Here is a 22,449-nt window from a genome sequence, read left to right as displayed (position 1 = left end):
CTCAATAGGACGAACATTGCCAGCTTTAAGTAGTTTTGGGGCAACCCCAGAGAGAAGGCCAGTTATCAACAACACCAAGAAATACTCACAACAGTAATGAAACAGCACTAAGTTCAGTGAAGAAAGCCAACTGAAGAACATAAATACAGTGCCATCTGAGCGCTTAAGCTTCAGGCAAGATTACTACAGGCATATGTCTGATCTATTATTGATAAGAACAAGATTGGAGGGGTGGCACAGTGGTGCAGTGGGTAGCACTGTCACCTCGCCTGTTGACATCCTCCGGGTGCTCTGATTTCCTCTCACACTCCACAGACATTAGATGAGGTGGATCTCAATTATCTTTAGGTGTAAATAAGAGGTTGAACGTTGTCTCTTACTATGATCTTTCCAGGCTGAACCCCACCTGTCCCCCAATTAGAGCTGAAACAGAATACAGGGATAAATAATGGATGGACGGATTAGAGAGATTAGCAAAGACCTGTACCATTAATAACCTTCAGTAATTAACATTAAAGGGCCCATATTTGACACCTTCCTGGGATGTTATTTGAGGTTTTGGTTCCCCTAAGAGGATATATCAGTGGTTTAAAGTCGATATATCTGCTGCAATGTGTATTTCCATGTCCTCTCTTCTGCCTCTCTCTGGAGCTGTAATGAGAACCGACTGTTTTCGCCGGCCTCTTGAGCCCCTCCTTTGATTGGCTGACTGCAATTTGTGTTACACGCGACCAGGCCTATCACCGGTCTCATTCTGGCACATTCACTCTGGTAAACACGGCTGAAAGTCACATTGTTATGTTTGTATACAGCTATAGAAGACCAGCCATACATTCACAGCCGGTTAAAACAGGATCTTTCTTAACGGTGAGGAACCGTCCTCATGTTTGTTCAAGTCTTAGCAGGATAGTCGTCCAATGTAGGAGTAACGTCTTGAGTTACAGTATGAAGATTCACAACAGATTTTCAATACGGAATAAAGTCAGAAGAAATAAAGCGTAAACACTCAGCGAACAGTAACGTTCTTAGGAATGTGCACAGACACATTCTCTTCCTCACATTCTCTTCCTTGCATCCCTCTTCGCTGCAATGTTTCTTCAGTGTTGTTTGTTGTGGTTAGCCTGTGGTAGTTAACAAGCTGCTAGCTCAGCAACATTTCTGTTTAGTGTCGAGCTCGGTGTTGAGGGGTGATGGTGGGGAGTAGGGTGGTAGGTTCGGATGCTGCACTGGTACCGGCTGGGTGGGGCTGAGAGACGAGTGCAATCCCGAATGACTCATACGGGGGAGGAAGTACGAAACAAGACGTTTCGATAACACATTTCTTAGAACGGACTTTTCATTTTTTTTATGGCCACCTCAAGTAATTTCGGACCTTAAAAGCCCAGAGTTTTTTTTTTTTTTTTTTACACAATATGGGCCTTTTAAACAAGAAAGCAAATGTGAGCAATAATGAAAGTTTCAACTACCCTGATGAAATGTGCAGAACTGTGCATCGAGTGGTTATTATTGTAAAAATCCTTAAGAAGTTTGTAGTGATTTGAGAAGAGCTAAGAGGCGTTGGTAATTACACACCTATTTATTTTATTAATGCCAATTTATTCTGTCACAGCCAACACACAACCTTATGTTTACTTATTAGAACTGCCAAACCAAACTGGTTTTAACCGAAGTCATATGTCCATCATTACACCTTGATGGTTTACAACATCCAGAAATTAGTGAGAGAAGGGGGTCTACCATCTGCTTTTTTTACATGTCTCATAATAACATAAATATTTCTAACTTAGTATTTTTTACTGTTGCAACATTGTATATCTCCTGGGCAGCACTCATTAATGTCTTCTCTCTTTCTTTCTTTCTTTCTCTTTTTGTCTAACAAAAGTGATTTGTCTGTCACAGTCAGAATAACTATTGGCAGTGGCCTATTAAAATATCTATACACTTTTTGCTATCCTCTGTAGGCAGAGAACTGGTGGTTTCTGTTTTGTTCAGAACTGAAAGTTCATTTTTCCAACTTCCTAAAGGAGACACTGAGTAGTGGTTCAGTTTGACCTACTTTAGGTAGCTCCTCCCATATCCAAGTCTACAAGGAGAGGGGTGGACAACATTTCCTCCTCTTTGTCTCCAAACTTTTCATCCTGACTGTGTGGTTGCAGGTGTTTGCCATGTGTCTTTTGAGTAATGTTCAATGTAAGTAACATTTTCTTCACTTTATTTGTATTATGTTGTATTTAAGAATGAAGGTTATTGGATAATGTTTGACAAGTTTGATCTTATTTGTTAAATATAAGTACATGTCTGCTGATTGCCAACAATTGTCTCCTGGTGGTTTGTGGCTCCAGTTAGAACCTTATATCCTCAACAAATGGTCCTTCCAGCCGGAGACAGAGTCACACTCCACACAATGGCCTAAAATGGCTGCTTCAGAGACTGATGGCACTAAGCCTGTTAATGAGTCCACTAAAGAAGGTCAGGCTCCTTCTGCTCAGATTTTAGATGGATCCCAAGGTGTAAGAGACTCAACCCAGCCCATTATGGACAAGGCCAGGCAAGAAATGTCTCAAACATTAGCTAAGCCATCTACACCTGCTCAACAAGCAGAGCCTCACCATTCACATTTATTACCTACCTCTCAGAGAGAGCCCCAAATCCCTTTATCATCAGTATCTTGTGAACTATCAGCTAAAATCCTAACCAAGCCAATTAGTCATGAACCAGGGGCCAGACCTAAAAGGAATCTACGGTCCCCTGCCTATTATGGAATTCAGCCACAGCCAAAGCAGAAGGCGTTCACACAGTCGTAATGTACAGAAGTCTTTTTTCACCAAGTCAGCCTCTAGTCTGCGTACAAGATCTCAACTTAGTAGGCATTCCAACATTCTTGAGGAAAAGAGATCGAAAGATGAACTGAAGGGGCTTAAAAGACTAAGAGAAGAGGAGAGAGAGCTTGACAAATTATCTGAATTGATTGATGCATCATATGCACAAGGATGTGCAAAAGAAGAGAGAGAATCGTCAGACAAATGAGCATGAAGCTGGTTTCTTCTTTTATTAGACATAGTCTCTCTGAAGATGATAACCTTGATGGAGTTTCTGCTCTTAACACCTCTCTTCCTGATAGGGGAGAGCAGGGTAATGTGGGAAATTTTTTACATTTGCTCCCCTCTAGGCGAGCTAAAATTATATATCAGTAAAATTTACACATTTCCAATTAATTCAGGATGTTTTCTAGCAATGCAAATGATCAGAATGTCTTCAGGACAAAGGGCAGTGAAAATAGGATTGTTTTTAAAAAAGTGGTCTTGTGTCCCACTTTACCCCAGCTGTGGGGTAAAGTGGGACCAGGTTGTCTTGGTGTATAGTTTCTTGGCATGATGGCTTTTCTACAATGTTTATGACATTAAAAATAAAACGTATATAATGTAATATAACACTAGAATATGTTTAAGACTAAACTTAACTTGTGCTTCATGGTGGGGTAAAGTGAGACAGTGTCCCACTTTACCCCACAGCATCTGTCCCACTTTACCCCTCAGCCACCGTTTTCAGTAAAAAACAACATCTCTTAGCAATTCAGGCTAATCTTCAGCTAGCATCAATCACATGGTTTTATATGTTGGAAGTTCACCAACATGTATGATATAAGTTTTTCTACCTGAATCAATTTGTTTGACACAACAGTTGCTTAAGTTCAAAGCAAGAAAATTTACTTTTAAATCCAAAAAACACATTTTTGTGAAAAAACATACTTTCCACAGCACCAGCACCAACTTCTCCTTCATGGCAAGGGGGGAATGGGAGGGGCTTGAAAACATAATGGTCACATGACCACAATTGTGTTCCGTTGCCTAGATACAGGGGGTATCTCACATTACCCGATGTCCCACATTACCCCGCTCTCCCCTAATGTAGCTGTACATTCACCGCCAGTCACTGTCCAAGCCCCTAATCATACTGCATCCATGACTGTTCTTGGACAGCCCACTTTCACTGGTACTCTTCTACAGATGCAAGCCATGTCATCCAAGCAGCCGCAATCTGCATACTTTCAAACCCCCAATGCTACAGATCTCTTCATAGCTTCTGCTTATGAAATACCAAGGCCCTCACTTCCTGTATTTCAGAGTTGCAGAGAGAGTGATTTTGCCCTCCTGAAAATGGCTTTGGGTAACATCCGATCTTAATGAGCAGTAAAAATATCAGATCCTTTCAGAACATTATCAGCAACGGGAGCTAAGACATTAGCCAAATCCAGTATGCTTGATGCAAGAGCATATTTAACCGCTCTCCAAGCACTTCAAGAGAAGTATGGTCAGCTAAGGCTGCTAGTTCAGAGTGAAAGTAGAGAAATACTGAATTCCCCTAATATTGACAAAGGTGATGTAGAGGCATTTTATGATGTTTCCCTCACTGTCCATGCTATGGTGGGAATGTTGATGTCCCTAGACATGGATTTGTTTAGCAACATATTAATCCTGGCATTCTGAATGGCCAAACGAACCAAACTTATCCCTTCCTTCACCTTTCAACCTGGCTACAGTCAAAGTCGACAGCCAAACACTTATCAGAGAGATATTAATAAACTCTCACAGTCACAAAGATCACTAAAAGTTGTTTTAAAGTCAAATTGCAAGAGAACCTGTCAAAGTTAAGGGCATAATGTGGTCTGCTGGCATCTTGCAGCTGTAGCTGAGAAATTACAATGAGAGCATGACAAATCTAGACACTTCTCTACACGTCACTATTTTCACTGAATGTTATAATGAAAATCTTATCATGAACTTCAGTAGATCTCAACCCATCTGAGTAGTTCCACAAACTCTAAGAATCTATGACATGGAGCACTGAAAATTCTCTGAATGTCAGTGATGGAAAAACGTATTAACAAACTCTACAGTGGGTTTCACTTTGTCACTCATCAACCCCATTAACCAGTACCTGACTATTTCATTCTAATTTTCGCCTTGAAAATCGACGTCTAAACTAGGGCTACGTTGTAGCACTTGCGGGCCCGAGCACCCGCACGTTGAAGCCTGTTGCGGTCGGTGGAGAGAGCGATCGATGACCAAGCGCACATCATAGATCGAGCATGCACTTCTCCACGTTGTATGCGTTTTGCGCTCTGCGGCAGTAGGTTTGCCAGTAGGTGGCGCCATCACTATTATTACGCACAGACATATAGATCTGTTCAAGTAGGCGCTCAGATGTAGCGTGAGAAATTTTGTGTCAATTGGACAATGTTTCCGCAACTTAATTTTCACACTGATCAATAGGTGGCGCTATGATCCTGAACTAATATTCATATATGGAGCTGTTCTATTCAGGATTGTGATCATAGGTCAGTAGTTTGGAGCCGGTTGGATAATGCAGAGTGGATTAACAAAGTACTTCCTGTTTCCTGGCGAATCAGTAGGTGGCGCTATGACACTGAGGAAATATTGACACATAGAGCTGTTCAGGCTTGGACTCTGACCATGTGACAGAAGTTTTGTAGTGATAGGACAATGCACAGTGGAGTTATGATAACATCGTGTCCTTTGGCGAAGGAAAATCCGTCGCCGCACATCAATGTTTACACGGTTTGAGGAAACGTCACAATTCTGACCATGATCTAATGACTTGACTGATCTGATTTGAGCTGTATATTGTAAATCAGCCAGGAGCAGTTCATCAAAGTATAAAACATGTCACTTCCTGTAGCCACCAGGGGGCGCTGTAATTTCAAGTCATAATTTCTGTGTAGATGTCATCAGGATGGCACCCTTGTCTTACATGTCTAGTTTGGACTCGATTGGACAATGTATGTCCGAGATACAGAACCTCGTGTTTTGATGGCGTTTAATCAAACTCAAGACGCCACGCCACGGTCACACGGTGTGACGAAAGGTCAATCTCTTAATCACTTTTTATCTCCATCTTGTTGTGATGGCACTGATCTTAATTTGAAGTTAATCTGATGAAAGCCCTGGGACAAGTGCATCAAGTAAAAATGTGGAATATGGAAAAAAAATGGCCACTTAATCCAAAATGGCGGCCTCCCTGTTTGGTCAAGCATACCTATCCAAGATATTTTTTTGTTTGTTATGAAACGACACATGTCCCGATAGATTTGTATAAATGTCGGCCATCGTAGTGCCGGGGTTGCCCTATAGGGGGCGCTGGTCAGTTTTTTTGCCACGCCCATTTCTTAAAACCATATGAATATCTTCAGGGGGGGGCTGTTGTTACACACATGTAGTTTGAGAGAGATAGAATCATGAACACTGAAGTTACAGCAATTTCGTGTTTCACGGCGAGTTGATGAACTTTAATGCCACGCCATTCATATGGCGTTTGACGAAAAGTCACGGTAATCTTATGTCTTCATTGTCAATGTCTTGGGACCCATTTGATACAGTTTGACATGGTTGAGGTCAGTGGATGAGGAGAAATTCATCCAAGTGTAAGACAAGCAAAAAACAAGACATTTCCTGTTGCCACCAGGGGGCGCTGCGGTTTTAAGTCATCATTTATGCATAGATGTCATCAAGCGGGGACTATTGTCTTACATGTCTAGTTTGGACTTGATTGGAACATGTATGTCCGAGATACAGATGCCCGTGTTTTGATGGCGTGTAACCAATTTTTAACGCCATGCCACGGTCACACGGTGTGATAAAAAAAAAATCCCTCAATCATTTTTTATCTCCATCTTGTTGTGATGACACTCATCTGAATTTGAAGTTGATCTGATGAAAGCCCTGGGACAAGTACGTAAAAGTAAAAATGTGGGATATTGCCAAAATGGCCACTAAAAGCAGAATGGCGGACTTCCTGTTGCGTTTTTCATAATGCTCCATGAGACTTTTTTTCATGACTGGTCACGATACACCTATATCCAGATTTTGATGAAAATCCGTTATGTGGAAACCTAAGGGCTGGTTCCAGGGGGCGCTGTAGAGCCATTTTGCCACGCCCAATTCCAATTACTCCAGAATACTAAAATATCCGCAGACCTTGAATTTCCTGCAAAGTTTCATAACTTTTTGAGCATGTCTAGACCCTGAAAAAGCCCCCCAAAGGGAAATAATAATAATAATAATAACTAGGGCTACGTTGTAGCACTAACGGGCCCGAGCACAGGCAATTTCAAGTCTGTTGCGGTCGGGGAAGAGAGAGCGATCGATGACCAAGCGCACGTCTCTGCCTTGCTTGCGTTTTAAGCTCTGCAGCAAGAATAAACGCTTCACTTCCTGTAGCCAGCAGGTGGCGCTAGGATTTTAAGTCATGGTGTCTTTGTAGATGTCATCAGGTCGCGACCCTTGTCTTACATGTCTAGTTTGGAGTTGATTGGACCAAATATGTCCAAGATACAGACACTCGTGTTTTGATGGCGTGTGATCAGACTTTGACTCCACGCCATGGTCAGAGTTTGGTGTTTTCCTATTTTGTAACAGGTAAAAATAGCAGTTAAATGTCAACAGTTGTCTTTATTGTCGTTCTATTATTTAATAAATGCAACAAACTATAGTTTTTATATATATTGCATGACTATATATATATATATATATATATATATATATATAACTTTATAACCTGTGTTAGCAAATATGTTGTGCGGCAACAGACAGCTTTAAATTGGGGGAAGAGTGGAGGAAATAGTAAAGGTTGCCTACCCCTGCCTTAGGTAAAACAATTTGTGCCTTGGTCAAACCATGATCCTACACTGCCCTCTAGTGACTTAATATTGCGGTACAAGTAGGTTGTGCCGGCAATATAAAGCCACTAGAGGTCAGTATAAGACCATGAAACACATACATGGTTGAAATGAAAACAGGTCTTTTCATTTTGCACATCAAGATTTTAAGCCTCACCACGGTCACACGGATTGATGAAAAGTTTAAATTTTGATAACTTTAGATCTTCATCTTGTTTTGTAGAGTCTCATCTAATTTTTAAGTTGATCTGATGAAAGCTCTCCGAGTAGTACATAAAAACATAACACGTCTTAAAAACAAGACATTTCCTGTTGCCACCAGGGGGCGCTGTGATTGTAAGTCACAATTTCTGCAGTGATGTCTTCTGGTCGCGACTCTTGTCGTATGTGTCTAGTTTGGACTCAATTGGACAAACTATGTCTGAAATATGGAAGCTTGTGTTTTGATGGCGTTTCATCAAACTTTAACGCCACACCACGGTCAGACGGTTTTGCTAAAACGTAATCCTTCAATAACTTTAGATCTCCAATTTGTTGTGATGACGATCGTCTAAATTTGAAGTTGATCTGATGAAAGCTGTACGACAAGTACATCAAAGAAAAAATATGGAATATGACCAAAATGGCCACTAAAGTCAAACTGGCGGGCTTCCTGTTGCGTTATTCATAATGCACTGATGGACTTTTTTGTGCATCTAGTCATGATACACAATAGTCTTTGTTTTTTTTGAAGATCGGTGAATGCTAAATGAGGGGCTTTTCCGTAGGTGGCGCTCTTGAGCCATTTTGCCACGCCCTTTTCAAAATACTCCAGAATACGTAAATTTTCGCCGCCTTCGAATTTACTGCAAACTCCTACAACTTTTTGAGCACATTAAAGCCCTCAAAAAGCCAATTCATTTAAGCTAAGAAAAATAATAATAATAATAATAATAATAATCATTTCAATTTCAATAGGGCCTCCCACCGATTTCGGTGCTCGGGCCCTAATAATAACTAGGGCTACGTTGTAGCACTTGCGGGCCCGAGCACCCGCACGTTGAAGCCTGTTGCGGTCGGTAGAGAGAGCGATCGATGACCAAGCGCACATCATCGATCGAGCATGCACTTCTCCACGTTGCATGCGTTTTGCGCTCTGCGGCAGTAGGTTTGCCAGTAGGTGGCGCCATCACTATTATTACGCACAGACTTATAGATCTGTTCAAGTAGCCGCTCTGATGTAGCGTGAGCAGTTTCGTGTCAATTGGAAAATTTTACCACAATGTAATTTTCACACTGATCAGTAGGTGGCGCTATGACCCTGAACTAATGTTTATATATGGAGCTGTTCAGATCAGGATTGTGATCATAGGTCAGAAGTTTGGAGCCGGTTGGATAAGGCAGTGTGGATTAACAAAGTACTTCCTGTTTCATGGATAATCAGTAGGTGGCGCTATGACACTGAGGAAATATTGACACATAGAGCTGTTCAGGCTTGTACTCTTATCATGTGACAGAAGTTTGGTAGTGATAGGACAATGCACAGTGGACTTATGAAAACATCGTGTCCTTTGGCGAAGGATGATCCTTCGCCGCACCTCAATGTTTAAATGGTTTGAGGAAATGTCACAATTCTGACCTTGATTCAATGACTTGACTGAGCTCATTTGAGCTGTATATCTTAAAGCAGCCAGGAGCAGTTCATCAAAGAATAAAACATGTCAATTCATGTTGCCACCAGGGGGCGCTGTGATTTCAAGTCATAATTTCTGTGTAGATGTCATCAGGCCGAAACTCTTGTCTTACATGTCTAGTTTGGACTTGATTGGACCATGTATGTTCGAGATACAGATGCTCGTGTTTTGATGGCGTGTAACCAAACTTTAATGCCACGCCACGGTCACACGGTGTGAAGGGGAAAAAATCCCTTAATCAGTCTTTATCTCAATCTTGTTGTGATGACACTCATCTGAATTTGAAGTTGATCTGATGAAAGCTCTACGACAAGTAAATCAAAGTAAAAATGTGGAATAGGGCTAAAATGGCCACTAAATCCAAAATGGTGGGCTTTCTGTTTAGTCTAGTATATCTATCCAAGAGACTTATTTGTTTGTTATGAAAAGACACATGCCCAAATCGATTTTTGTACATGTCGGCCAATCTTAGTGCCGGGGCTGCCCGTTAGGGGGCGCTAGTCAGTTATTTTGACACGCCCATTCCTTAAAACCATATGAAAATCTTCAGGGGGGGGATGTTGTTGCACAAATGTAGTTTGAGTGAGATAGAACCATGAACACTGAAGTTAGAGCAATTTCGTGTTTCGCGGCGAGTTGATGAACTTTGATGCCACGCCATTAATATGGCGTTTGACGAAAAGGCACAGTTATCTTATGCCTTCATTATCAATGTCTTGAGACCCATTTGATACAGTTTGACATGGTTGAGGTCAGTGGATGAGGAGGAATACATCCAAGTGTAAGACAAGCAAAAAACAAGACATTTCCTGGTGCCACCAGGGGGCGCTGTGATTTTAAGTCATTATTTCTGTGTAGATGTCATCAGGCCGGGACTCTTCTCTTACATGTCTAGTTTGGACTTGATTGGACCATGTATGTTCGAGATACAGATGCTCGTGTTTTGATGGCGTGGAACCAAACTTTGACGACACGCCACGGTCACACGAAGTGACGGAAAAAAATTCCGTTGATCATTTTTTTTCTCAATCTTGTTGTGATGACACGCGTCGAATTTTTAAGTTGATCTGATGAAAGCTCTACGACAAGTACATTAAACTAAAAATGTGGAATTTGGCCAAAATGGCCACTAAATCCAAAATGGCGGGCTTCCTGTTGCGTTTTTCATAATGCTCCAAGAGACTTTTTTCTATGATTATTCACGTTACACCAGTGTCTAGATTTTGGTGAAAATTGCTTATGTGGAAACCTAAGGGCTGGTTCCAGGGGGCGCTGTTGAGCCGTTTTGCCACGCCCATTTCCAAATACTCCAGATTACGTAAATTTTCACCACTCTCTAATTTACTGGAAAGTTTAAAAACTTTTTGAGCACGTTGAAGCCCTCAAAAAGCCAATTCATTGTTCGGAGAATAATAAGAATAATAATAATAAGAATAATGCCTACAATTTCAATAGGGCCTCTCACCATTCGGTGCTCGGGCCCTAATAATAATAACTAGGGCTACGTTGTAGCACTTGCGGGCCCGAGCACCCGCACGTTGAAGCCTGTTGCGGTCGGTGGAGAGAGCGATCGATGACCAAGCGCACATCATCGATCGAGCATGCACTTCTCCACGTTGCATGCGTTTTGCGCTCTGCGACAGTAGGTTTGCCAGTAGGTGGCGCCATCACTATTATTACGCACAGACATACATATCTGTTCATGTAGGCGCTCTGATGTAGCGTGAGCAGTTTCGTGTCAATCGGAAAATTTTACCACAATGTAATTTTCACACTGATCAGTAGGTGGCGCTATGACCCTGAACTAATGTTTATATATGGAGCTGTTCAGATCAGGATTGTGATCATAGGTCAGAAGTTTGGAGCCGGTTGGATAATGCAGAGTGGATTAACAAAGTACTTCCTGTTTCCTGGCGAATCAGTAGGTGGCGCTATGACACTGAGGAAATATTGACACATAGAGCTGTTCAGGCTTGGACTCTGACCATGTGACAGAAGTTTTGTAGTGATAGGACAATGCACAGTGGAGTTATGATAACATCGTGTCCTTTGGCGAAGGAAAATCCTTCGCCGCACATCACTGTTTACACGGTTTGAGGAAACGTCACAATTCTGACCATGATCTAATGACTTGACTGATCTGATTTGAGCTGTATATTGTAAATCAGCCAGGAGCAGTTCATCAAAGTATAAAACATGTCACTTCCTGTAGCCACCAGGGGGCGCTGTAATTTCAAGTCATAATTTCTGTGTAGATGTCATCAGGATGGCACCCTTGTCTTACATGTCTAGTTTGGACTCGATTGGACAATGTATGTCCGAGATACAGAACCTCGTGTTTTGATGGCGTTTAATCAAACTCAAGACGCCACGCCACGGTCACACGGTGTGACGAAAGGTCAATCTCTTAATCACTTTTTATCTCTATCTTGTTGTGATGGCACTGATCTTAATTTGAAGTTAATCTGATGAAAGCCCTGGGACAAGTGCATCAAGTAAAAATGTGGAATATGGAAAAAAAATGGCCACTTAATCCAAAATGGCGGCCTCCCTGTTTGGTCAAGCATACCTATCCAAGATATTTTTTTGTTTGTTATGAAACGACACATGTCCCGATAGATTTGTATAAATGTCGGCCATCGTAGTGCCGGGGTTGCCCTATAGGGGGCGCTGGTCAGTTTTTTTGCCACGCCCATTTCTTAAAACCATATGAATATCTTCAGGGGGGGGCTGTTGTTACACACATGTAGTTTGAGAGAGATAGAACCATGAACACTGAAGTTACAGCAATTTCGTGTTTCACGGCGAGGTGATGAACTTTGATGCCACGCCATTAATATGGCGTTTGACGAAAAGTCACAGTTATCTTATGCCTTCATTATCAATGTCTTGAGACCCATTTGGTACAGTTTGACATGGTTGAGGTCAGTGGATGAGGAGGAATACATCCAAGTGTAAGACAAGCAAAAAACAAGACATTTCCTGGTTCCACCAGGGGGCGCTGTGATTTTGAGTCATTATTTCTGTGTAGATGTCCTCAGGCCAGGACTCTTGTCCTACATGTCTAGTTTGGACTTGATTGGACCATGTATGTTCGAGATACAGATGCTCGTGTTTTGATGGCGTGGAACCAAATTTTGACTTCACGCCATGGTCACACGAAGTGACGGAAAAAAATTCCGTTGATCATTTTTTTTCTCAATCTTGTTGTGATGACACACATCTAATTTTTAAGTTGATCTGATGAAAGCTCTACGACAAGTACATTAAAGTAAAAATGTGGAATTTGGCCAAGTGTAAGACAAGCAAAAAACAAGACATTTCCTGGTTCCACCAGGGGGCGCTGTGATTTTGAGTCATTATTTCTGTGTAGATGTCCTCAGGCCGGGACTCTTGTCCTACATGTCTAGTTTGGACTTGATTGGACCATGTATGTTCGAGATACAGATGCTCGTGTTTTGATGGCGTGGAACCAAATTTTGACTTCACGCCACGGTCACACGAAGTGACGGAAAAAAATTCCGTTGATCATTTTTTTTCTCAATCTTGTTGTGATGACACCCATCTAATTTTTAAGTTGATCTGATGAAAGCTCTACGACAAGTACATTAAAGTAAAAATGTGGAATTTGGCCAAAATGGCCACTAAATCCAAAATGGCGGGCTTCCTGTTGCATTTTTCATAATGCTCCAATAGACTTTTTTCTATGATTAGTCACGTTACACCAGTGTCTAGATTTTGGTGAAAATCGCTTATGTGGAAACCTAGGGGCTGGTTCCAGGGGGCGCTGTTGAGCCATTTTGCCACGCCCATTTCCAAATACTCCAGAATACGTAAATTTTCACCACTCTCTAATTTACTGGAAAGTTTAAAAACTTTTTGAGCACGTTGAAGCCCTCAAAAAGCCAATTCATTGTTCGGAGAATAATAAGAATAATAATAAGAAATATAGATCTGTTCAAGTAGGCGCTCTGATGTAGCGTGAGAAATTTTGTGTCAATTGGACAATGTTTCCGCAACTTAATTTTCACACTGATCAATAGGTGGCGCTATGATCCTGAACTAATATTCATATATGGAGCTGTTCTATTCAGGATTGTGATCATAGGTCAGTAGTTTGGAGCCGGTTGGATAATGCAGAGTGGATTAACAAAGTACTTCCTGTTTCCTGGCGAATCAGTAGGTGGCGCTATGACACTGAGGAAATATTGACACATAGAGCTGTTCAGGCTTGGACTCTGACCATGTGACAGAAGTTTGGTAGTGATAGGACAATGCACAGTGGAGTTATGATAACATCGTGTCCTTTGTCGAAGGAAAATCCTTCGCCGCACATCAATGTTTACACGGTTTGAGGAAACGTCACAATTCTGACCATGATCTAATGACTTGACTGATCTGATTTGAGCTGTATATTGTAAATCAGCCAGGAGCAGTTCATCAAAGTATAAAACATGTCACTTCCTGTAGCCACCAGGGGGCGCTGTAATTTCAAGTCATAATTTCTGTGTAGATGTCATCAGGATGGCACCCTTGTCTTACATGTCTAGTTTGGACTCGATTGGACAATGTATGTCCGAGATACAGAACCTCGTGTTTTGATGGCGTTTAATCAAACTCAAGACGCCACGCCACGGTCACACGGTGTGACGAAAGGTCAATCTCTTAATCACTTTTTATCTCCATCTTGTTGTGATGGCACTGATCTTAATTTGAAGTTAATCTGATGAAAGCCCTGGGACAAGTGCATCAAGTAAAAATGTGGAATATGGAAAAAAAATGGCCACTTAATCCAAAATGGCGGCCTCCCTGTTTGGTCAAGCATACCTATCCAAGATATTTTTTTGTTTGTTATGAAACGACACATGTCCCGATAGATTTGTATAAATGTCGGCCATCGTAGTGCCGGGGTTGCCCTATAGGGGGCGCTGGTCAGTTTTTTTGCCACGCCCATTTCTTAAAACCATATGAATATCTTCAGGGGGGGGCTGTTGTTACACACATGTAGTTTGAGAGAGATAGAATCATGAACACTGAAGTTACAGCAATTTCGTGTTTCACGGCGAGTTGATGAACTTTAATGCCACGCCATTCATATGGCGTTTGACGAAAAGTCACGGTAATCTTATGTCTTCATTGTCAATGTCTTGGGACCCATTTGATACAGTTTGACATGGTTGAGGTCAGTGGATGAGGAGAAATTCATCCAAGTGTAAGACAAGCAAAAAACAAGACATTTCCTGTTGCCACCAGGGGGCGCTGCGGTTTTAAGTCATCATTTATGCATAGATGTCATCAAGCGGGGACTATTGTCTTACATGTCTAGTTTGGACTTGATTGGAACATGTATGTCCGAGATACAGATGCCCGTGTTTTGATGGCGTGTAACCAATTTTTAACGCCATGCCACGGTCACACGGTGTGATAAAAAAAAAATCCCTCAATCATTTTTTATCTCCATCTTGTTGTGATGACACTCATCTGAATTTGAAGTTGATCTGATGAAAGCCCTGGGACAAGTACGTAAAAGTAAAAATGTGGGATATTGCCAAAATGGCCACTAAAAGCAGAATGGCGGACTTCCTGTTGCGTTTTTCATAATGCTCCATGAGACTTTTTTTCATGACTGGTCACGATACACCTATATCCAGATTTTGATGAAAATCCGTTATGTGGAAACCTAAGGGCTGGTTCCAGGGGGCGCTGTAGAGCCATTTTGCCACGCCCAATTCCAATTACTCCAGAATACTAAAATATCCGCAGACCTTGAATTTCCTGCAAAGTTTCATAACTTTTTGAGCATGTCTAGACCCTGAAAAAGCCCCCCAAAGGGAAATAATAATAATAATAATAATAATAATAATAATAACTAGGGCTACGTTGTAGCACTTGCGGGCCCGAGCACCCGCACGTTGAAGCCTGTTGCGGTCGGTGGAGAGAGCGATCGATGACCAAGCGCACATCATCGATCGAGCATGCACTTCTCCACGTTGCATGCGTTTTGCGCTCTGCGACAGTAGGTTTGCCAGTAGGTGGCGCCATCACTATTATTACGCACAGACATACATATCTGTTCATGTAGGCGCTCTGATGTAGCGTGAGCAGTTTCGTGTCAATCGGAAAGTTTTACCACAATGTAATTTTCACACTGATCAGTAGGTGGCGCTATGACCCTGAACTAATGTTTATATATGGAGCTGTTCAGATCAGGATTGTGATCATAGGTCAGAAGTTTGGAGCCGGTTGGATAATGCAGAGTGGATTAACAAAGTACTTCCTGTTTCCTGGCGAATCAGTAGGTGGCGCTATGACACTGAGGAAATATTGACACATAGAGCTGTTCAGGCTTGGACTCTGACCATGTGACAGAAGTTTTGTAGTGATAGGACAATGCACAGTGGAGTTATGATAACATCGTGTCCTTTGGCGAAGGAAAATCCTTCGCCGCACATCACTGTTTACACGGTTTGAGGAAACGTCACAATTCTGACCATGATCTAATGACTTGACTGATCTGATTTGAGCTGTATATTGTAAATCAGCCAGGAGCAGTTCATCAAAGTATAAAACATGTCACTTCCTGTAGCCACCAGGGGGCGCTGTAATTTCAAGTCATAATTTCTGTGTAGATGTCATCAGGATGGCACCCTTGTCTTACATGTCTAGTTTGGACTCGATTGGACAATGTATGTCCGAGATACAGAACCTCGTGTTTTGATGGCGTTTAATCAAACTCAAGACGCCACGCCACGGTCACACGGTGTGACGAAAGGTCAATCTCTTAATCACTTTTTATCTCTATCTTGTTGTGATGGCACTGATCTTAATTTGAAGTTAATCTGATGAAAGCCCTGGGACAAGTGCATCAAGTAAAAATGTGGAATATGGAAAAAAAATGGCCACTTAATCCAAAATGGCGGCCTCCCTGTTTGGTCAAGCATACCTATCCAAGATATTTTTTTGTTTGTTATGAAACGACACATGTCCCGATAGATTTGTATAAATGTCGGCCATCGTAGTGCCGGGGTTGCCCTATAGGGGGCGCTGGTCAGTTTTTTTGCCACGCCCATTTCTTAAAACCATATGAATATCTTCAGGGGGGGGCTGTTGTTACACACATGTAGTTTGAGAGAGATAGAACCATGAACACTGAAGTTACAGCAATTTCGTGTTTCACGGCGAGGTGATGAACTTTGATGCCACGCCATTAATATGGCGTTTGACGAAAAGTCACAGTTATCTTATGCCTTCATTATCAATGTCTTGAGACCCATTTGGTACAGTTTGACATGGTTGAGGTCAGTGGATGAGGAGGAATACATCCAAGTGTAAGACAAGCAAAAAACAAGACATTTCCTGGTTCCACCAGGGGGCGCTGTGATTTTGAGTCATTATTTCTGTGTAGATGTCCTCAGGCCAGGACTCTTGTCCTACATGTCTAGTTTGGACTTGATTGGACCATGTATGTTCGAGATACAGATGCTCGTGTTTTGATGGCGTGGAACCAAATTTTGACTTCACGCCATGGTCACACGAAGTGACGGAAAAAAATTCCGTTGATCATTTTTTTTCTCAATCTTGTTGTGATGACACACATCTAATTTTTAAGTTGATCTGATGAAAGCTCTACGACAAGTACATTAAAGTAAAAATGTGGAATTTGGCCAAGTGTAAGACAAGCAAAAAACAAGACATTTCCTGGTTCCACCAGGGGGCGCTGTGATTTTGAGTCATTATTTCTGTGTAGATGTCCTCAGGCCGGGACTCTTGTCCTACATGTCTAGTTTGGACTTGATTGGACCATGTATGTTCGAGATACAGATGCTCGTGTTTTGATGGCGTGGAACCAAATTTTGACTTCACGCCACGGTCACACGAAGTGACGGAAAAAAATTCCGTTGATCATTTTTTTTCTCAATCTTGTTGTGATGACACCCATCTAATTTTTAAGTTGATCTGATGAAAGCTCTACGACAAGTACATTAAAGTAAAAATGTGGAATTTGGCCAAAATGGCCACTAAATCCAAAATGGCGGGCTTCCTGTTGCATTTTTCATAATGCTCCAATAGACTTTTTTCTATGATTAGTCACGTTACACCAGTGTCTAGATTTTGGTGAAAATCGCTTATGTGGAAACCTAGGGGCTGGTTCCAGGGGGCGCTGTTGAGCCATTTTGCCACGCCCATTTCCAAATACTCCAGAATACGTAAATTTTCACCACTCTCTAATTTACTGGAAAGTTTAAAAACTTTTTGAGCACGTTGAAGCCCTCAAAAAGCCAATTCATTGTTCGGAGAATAATAAGAATAATAATAAGAAATATAGATCTGTTCAAGTAGGCGCTCTGATGTAGCGTGAGAAATTTTGTGTCAATTGGACAATGTTTCCGCAACTTAATTTTCACACTGATCAATAGGTGGCGCTATGATCCTGAACTAATATTCATATATGGAGCTGTTCTATTCAGGATTGTGATCATAGGTCAGTAGTTTGGAGCCGGTTGGATAATGCAGAGTGGATTAACAAAGTACTTCCTGTTTCCTGGCGAATCAGTAGGTGGCGCTATGACACTGAGGAAATATTGACACATAGAGCTGTTCAGGCTTGGACTCTGACCATGTGACAGAAGTTTGGTAGTGATAGGACAATGCACAGTGGAGTTATGATAACATCGTGTCCTTTGTCGAAGGAAAATCCTTCGCCGCACATCAATGTTTACACGGTTTGAGGAAACGTCACAATTCTGACCATGATCTAATGACTTGACTGATCTGATTTGAGCTGTATATTGTAAATCAGCCAGGAGCAGTTCATCAAAGTATAAAACATGTCACTTCCTGTAGCCACCAGGGGGCGCTGTAATTTCAAGTCATAATTTCTGTGTAGATGTCATCAGGATGGCACCCTTGTCTTACATGTCTAGTTTGGACTCGATTGGACAATGTATGTCCGAGATACAGAACCTCGTGTTTTGATGGCGTTTAATCAAACTCAAGACGCCACGCCACGGTCACACGGTGTGACGAAAGGTCAATCTCTTAATCACTTTTTATCTCCATCTTGTTGTGATGGCACTGATCTTAATTTGAAGTTAATCTGATGAAAGCCCTGGGACAAGTGCATCAAGTAAAAATGTGGAATATGGAAAAAAAATGGCCACTTAATCCAAAATGGCGGCCTCCCTGTTTGGTCAAGCATACCTATCCAAGATATTTTTTTGTTTGTTATGAAACGACACATGTCCCGATAGATTTGTATAAATGTCGGCCATCGTAGTGCCGGGGTTGCCCTATAGGGGGCGCTGGTCAGTTTTTTTGCCACGCCCATTTCTTAAAACCATATGAATATCTTCAGGGGGGGCTGTTGTTACACACATGTAGTTTGAGAGAGATAGAATCATGAACACTGAAGTTACAGCAATTTCGTGTTTCACGGCGAGTTGATGAACTTTAATGCCACGCCATTCATATGGCGTTTGACGAAAAGTCACGGTAATCTTATGTCTTCATTGTCAATGTCTTGGGACCCATTTGATACAGTTTGACATGGTTGAGGTCAGTGGATGAGGAGAAATTCATCCAAGTGTAAGACAAGCAAAAAACAAGACATTTCCTGTTGCCACCAGGGGGCGCTGCGGTTTTAAGTCATCATTTATGCATAGATGTCATCAAGCGGGGACTATTGTCTTACATGTCTAGTTTGGACTTGATTGGAACATGTATGTCCGAGATACAGATGCCCGTGTTTTGATGGCGTGTAACCAATTTTTAACGCCATGCCACGGTCACACGGTGTGATAAAAAAAAAATCCCTCAATCATTTTTTATCTCCATCTTGTTGTGATGACACTCATCTGAATTTGAAGTTGATCTGATGAAAGCCCTGGGACAAGTACGTAAAAGTAAAAATGTGGGATATTGCCAAAATGGCCACTAAAAGCAGAATGGCGGACTTCCTGTTGCGTTTTTCATAATGCTCCATGAGACTTTTTTTCATGACTGGTCACGATACACCTATATCCAGATTTTGATGAAAATCCGTTATGTGGAAACCTAAGGGCTGGTTCCAGGGGGCGCTGTAGAGCCATTTTGCCACGCCCAATTCCAATTACTCCAGAATACTAAAATATCCGCAGACCTTGAATTTCCTGCAAAGTTTCATAACTTTTTGAGCATGTCTAGACCCTGAAAAAGCCCCCCAAAGGGAAATAATAATAATAATAATAATAATAATAATAATAACTAGGGCTACGTTGTAGCACTTGCGGGCCCGAGCACCCGCACGTTGAAGCCTGTTGCGGTCGGTGGAGAGAGCGATCGATGACCAAGCGCACATCATCGATCGAGCATGCACTTCTCCACGTTGCATGCGTTTTGCGCTCTGCGACAGTAGGTTTGCCAGTAGGTGGCGCCATCACTATTATTACGCACAGACATACATATCTGTTCATGTAGGCGCTCTGATGTAGCGTGAGCAGTTTCGTGTCAATCGGAAAATTTTACCACAATGTAATTTTCACACTGATCAGTAGGTGGCGCTATGACCCTGAACTAATGTTTATATATGGAGCTGTTCAGATCAGGATTGTGATCATAGGTCAGAAGTTTGGAGCCGGTTGGATAATGCAGAGTGGATTAACAAAGTACTTCCTGTTTCCTGGCGAATCAGTAGGTGGCGCTATGACACTGAGGAAATATTGACACATAGAGCTGTTCAGGCTTGGACTCTGACCATGTGACAGAAGTTTTGTAGTGATAGGACAATGCACAGTGGAGTTATGATAACATCGTGTCCTTTGGCGAAGGAAAATCCTTCGCCGCACATCACTGTTTACACGGTTTGAGGAAACGTCACAATTCTGACCATGATCTAATGACTTGACTGATCTGATTTGAGCTGTATATTGTAAATCAGCCAGGAGCAGTTCATCAAAGTATAAAACATGTCACTTCCTGTAGCCACCAGGGGGCGCTGTAATTTCAAGTCATAATTTCTGTGTAGATGTCATCAGGATGGCACCCTTGTCTTACATGTCTAGTTTGGACTCGATTGGACAATGTATGTCCGAGATACAGAACCTCGTGTTTTGATGGCGTTTAATCAAACTCAAGACGCCACGCCACGGTCACACGGTGTGACGAAAGGTCAATCTCTTAATCACTTTTTATCTCTATCTTGTTGTGATGGCACTGATCTTAATTTGAAGTTAATCTGATGAAAGCCCTGGGACAAGTGCATCAAGTAAAAATGTGGAATATGGAAAAAAAATGGCCACTTAATCCAAAATGGCGGCCTCCCTGTTTGGTCAAGCATACCTATCCAAGATATTTTTTTGTTTGTTATGAAACGACACATGTCCCGATAGATTTGTATAAATGTCGGCCATCGTAGTGCCGGGGTTGCCCTATAGGGGGCGCTGGTCAGTTTTTTTGCCACGCCCATTTCTTAAAACCATATGAATATCTTCAGGGGGGGGCTGTTGTTACACACATGTAGTTTGAGAGAGATAGAACCATGAACACTGAAGTTACAGCAATTTCGTGTTTCACGGCGAGGTGATGAACTTTGATGCCACGCCATTAATATGGCGTTTGACGAAAAGTCACAGTTATCTTATGCCTTCATTATCAATGTCTTGAGACCCATTTGGTACAGTTTGACATGGTTGAGGTCAGTGGATGAGGAGGAATACATCCAAGTGTAAGACAAGCAAAAAACAAGACATTTCCTGGTTCCACCAGGGGGCGCTGTGATTTTGAGTCATTATTTCTGTGTAGATGTCCTCAGGCCGGGACTCTTGTCCTACATGTCTAGTTTGGACTTGATTGGACCATGTATGTTCGAGATACAGATGCTCGTGTTTTGATGGCGTGGAACCAAATTTTGACTTCACGCCATGGTCACACGAAGTGACGGAAAAAAATTCCGTTGATCATTTTTTTTCTCAATCTTGTTGTGATGACACACATCTAATTTTTAAGTTGATCTGATGAAAGCTCTACGACAAGTACATTAAAGTAAAAATGTGGAATTTGGCCAAGTGTAAGACAAGCAAAAAACAAGACATTTCCTGGTTCCACCAGGGGGCGCTGTGATTTTGAGTCATTATTTCTGTGTAGATGTCCTCAGGCCGGGACTCTTGTCCTACATGTCTAGTTTGGACTTGATTGGACCATGTATGTTCGAGATACAGATGCTCGTGTTTTGATGGCGTGGAACCAAATTTTGACTTCACGCCACGGTCACACGAAGTGACGGAAAAAAATTCCGTTGATCATTTTTTTTCTCAATCTTGTTGTGATGACACCCATCTAATTTTTAAGTTGATCTGATGAAAGCTCTACGACAAGTACATTAAAGTAAAAATGTGGAATTTGGCCAAAATGGCCACTAAATCCAAAATGGCGGGCTTCCTGTTGCATTTTTCATAATGCTCCAATAGACTTTTTTCTATGATTAGTCACGTTACACCAGTGTCTAGATTTTGGTGAAAATCGCTTATGTGGAAACCTAGGGGCTGGTTCCAGGGGGCGCTGTTGAGCCATTTTGCCACGCCCATTTCCAAATACTCCAGAATACGTAAATTTTCACCACTCTCTAATTTACTGGAAAGTTTAAAAACTTTTTGAGCACGTTGAAGCCCTCAAAAAGCCAATTCATTGTTCGGAGAATAATAAGAACTAGGGCTACGTTGTAGCACTTGCGGGCCCGAGCACCCGCACGTTGAAGCCTGTTGCGGTCGGTGGAGAGAGCGATCGATGACCAAGCGCACATCATCGATCGAGCATGCACTTCTCCACGTTGCATGCGTTTTGCGCTCTGCGGCAGTAGGTTTGCCAGTAGGTGGCGCCATCACTATTATTACACACAGACTTATAGATCTGTTCAAGTAGCCGCTCTGATGTAGCGTGAGCAGTTTCGTGTCAATTGGAAAATTTTACCACAATGTAATTTTCACACTGATCAGTAGGTGGCGCTATGACCGTGAACTAATGTTTATATATGGAGCTGTTCAGATCAGGATTGTGATCATAGGTCAGAAGTTTGGAGCCGGTTGGATAAGGCAGTGTGGATTAACA

General features: G+C 41.9%; 1 protein-coding gene and 1 long non-coding RNA gene across 3 annotated transcripts in view; one reads left to right on the top strand and one right to left on the bottom strand.

Moving 5' to 3' along the window:
* plppr4a (phospholipid phosphatase related 4a) overlaps positions 1–22,449 on the bottom strand; it is a 79,949-nt gene that overhangs the window by 31,716 nt on the left and 25,784 nt on the right. The gene's annotated exons all lie outside the window — the stretch shown is intronic.
* Positions 2,127–22,449, top strand: part of LOC128455169 (uncharacterized) — a 39,494-nt gene continuing 19,171 nt past the window's right edge. The window contains exon 1 of one of the 2 annotated variants that reach the window (XR_008341685.1): positions 2,127–2,190. This is a non-coding gene — a long non-coding RNA (uncharacterized LOC128455169). The remainder of the gene's footprint in view (positions 2,191–22,449) is intronic. The other variant, XR_008341684.1, reaches the window with a different exon arrangement.

This window comes from Pleuronectes platessa, chromosome 13, assembly GCF_947347685.1.
Source record: "Pleuronectes platessa chromosome 13, fPlePla1.1, whole genome shotgun sequence".
NCBI lineage: Eukaryota > Metazoa > Chordata > Actinopteri > Pleuronectiformes > Pleuronectidae > Pleuronectes > Pleuronectes platessa.
Note: the sequence above shows the minus strand (reverse complement) of the source record. Positions and strands in the feature narration are given on the sequence as shown.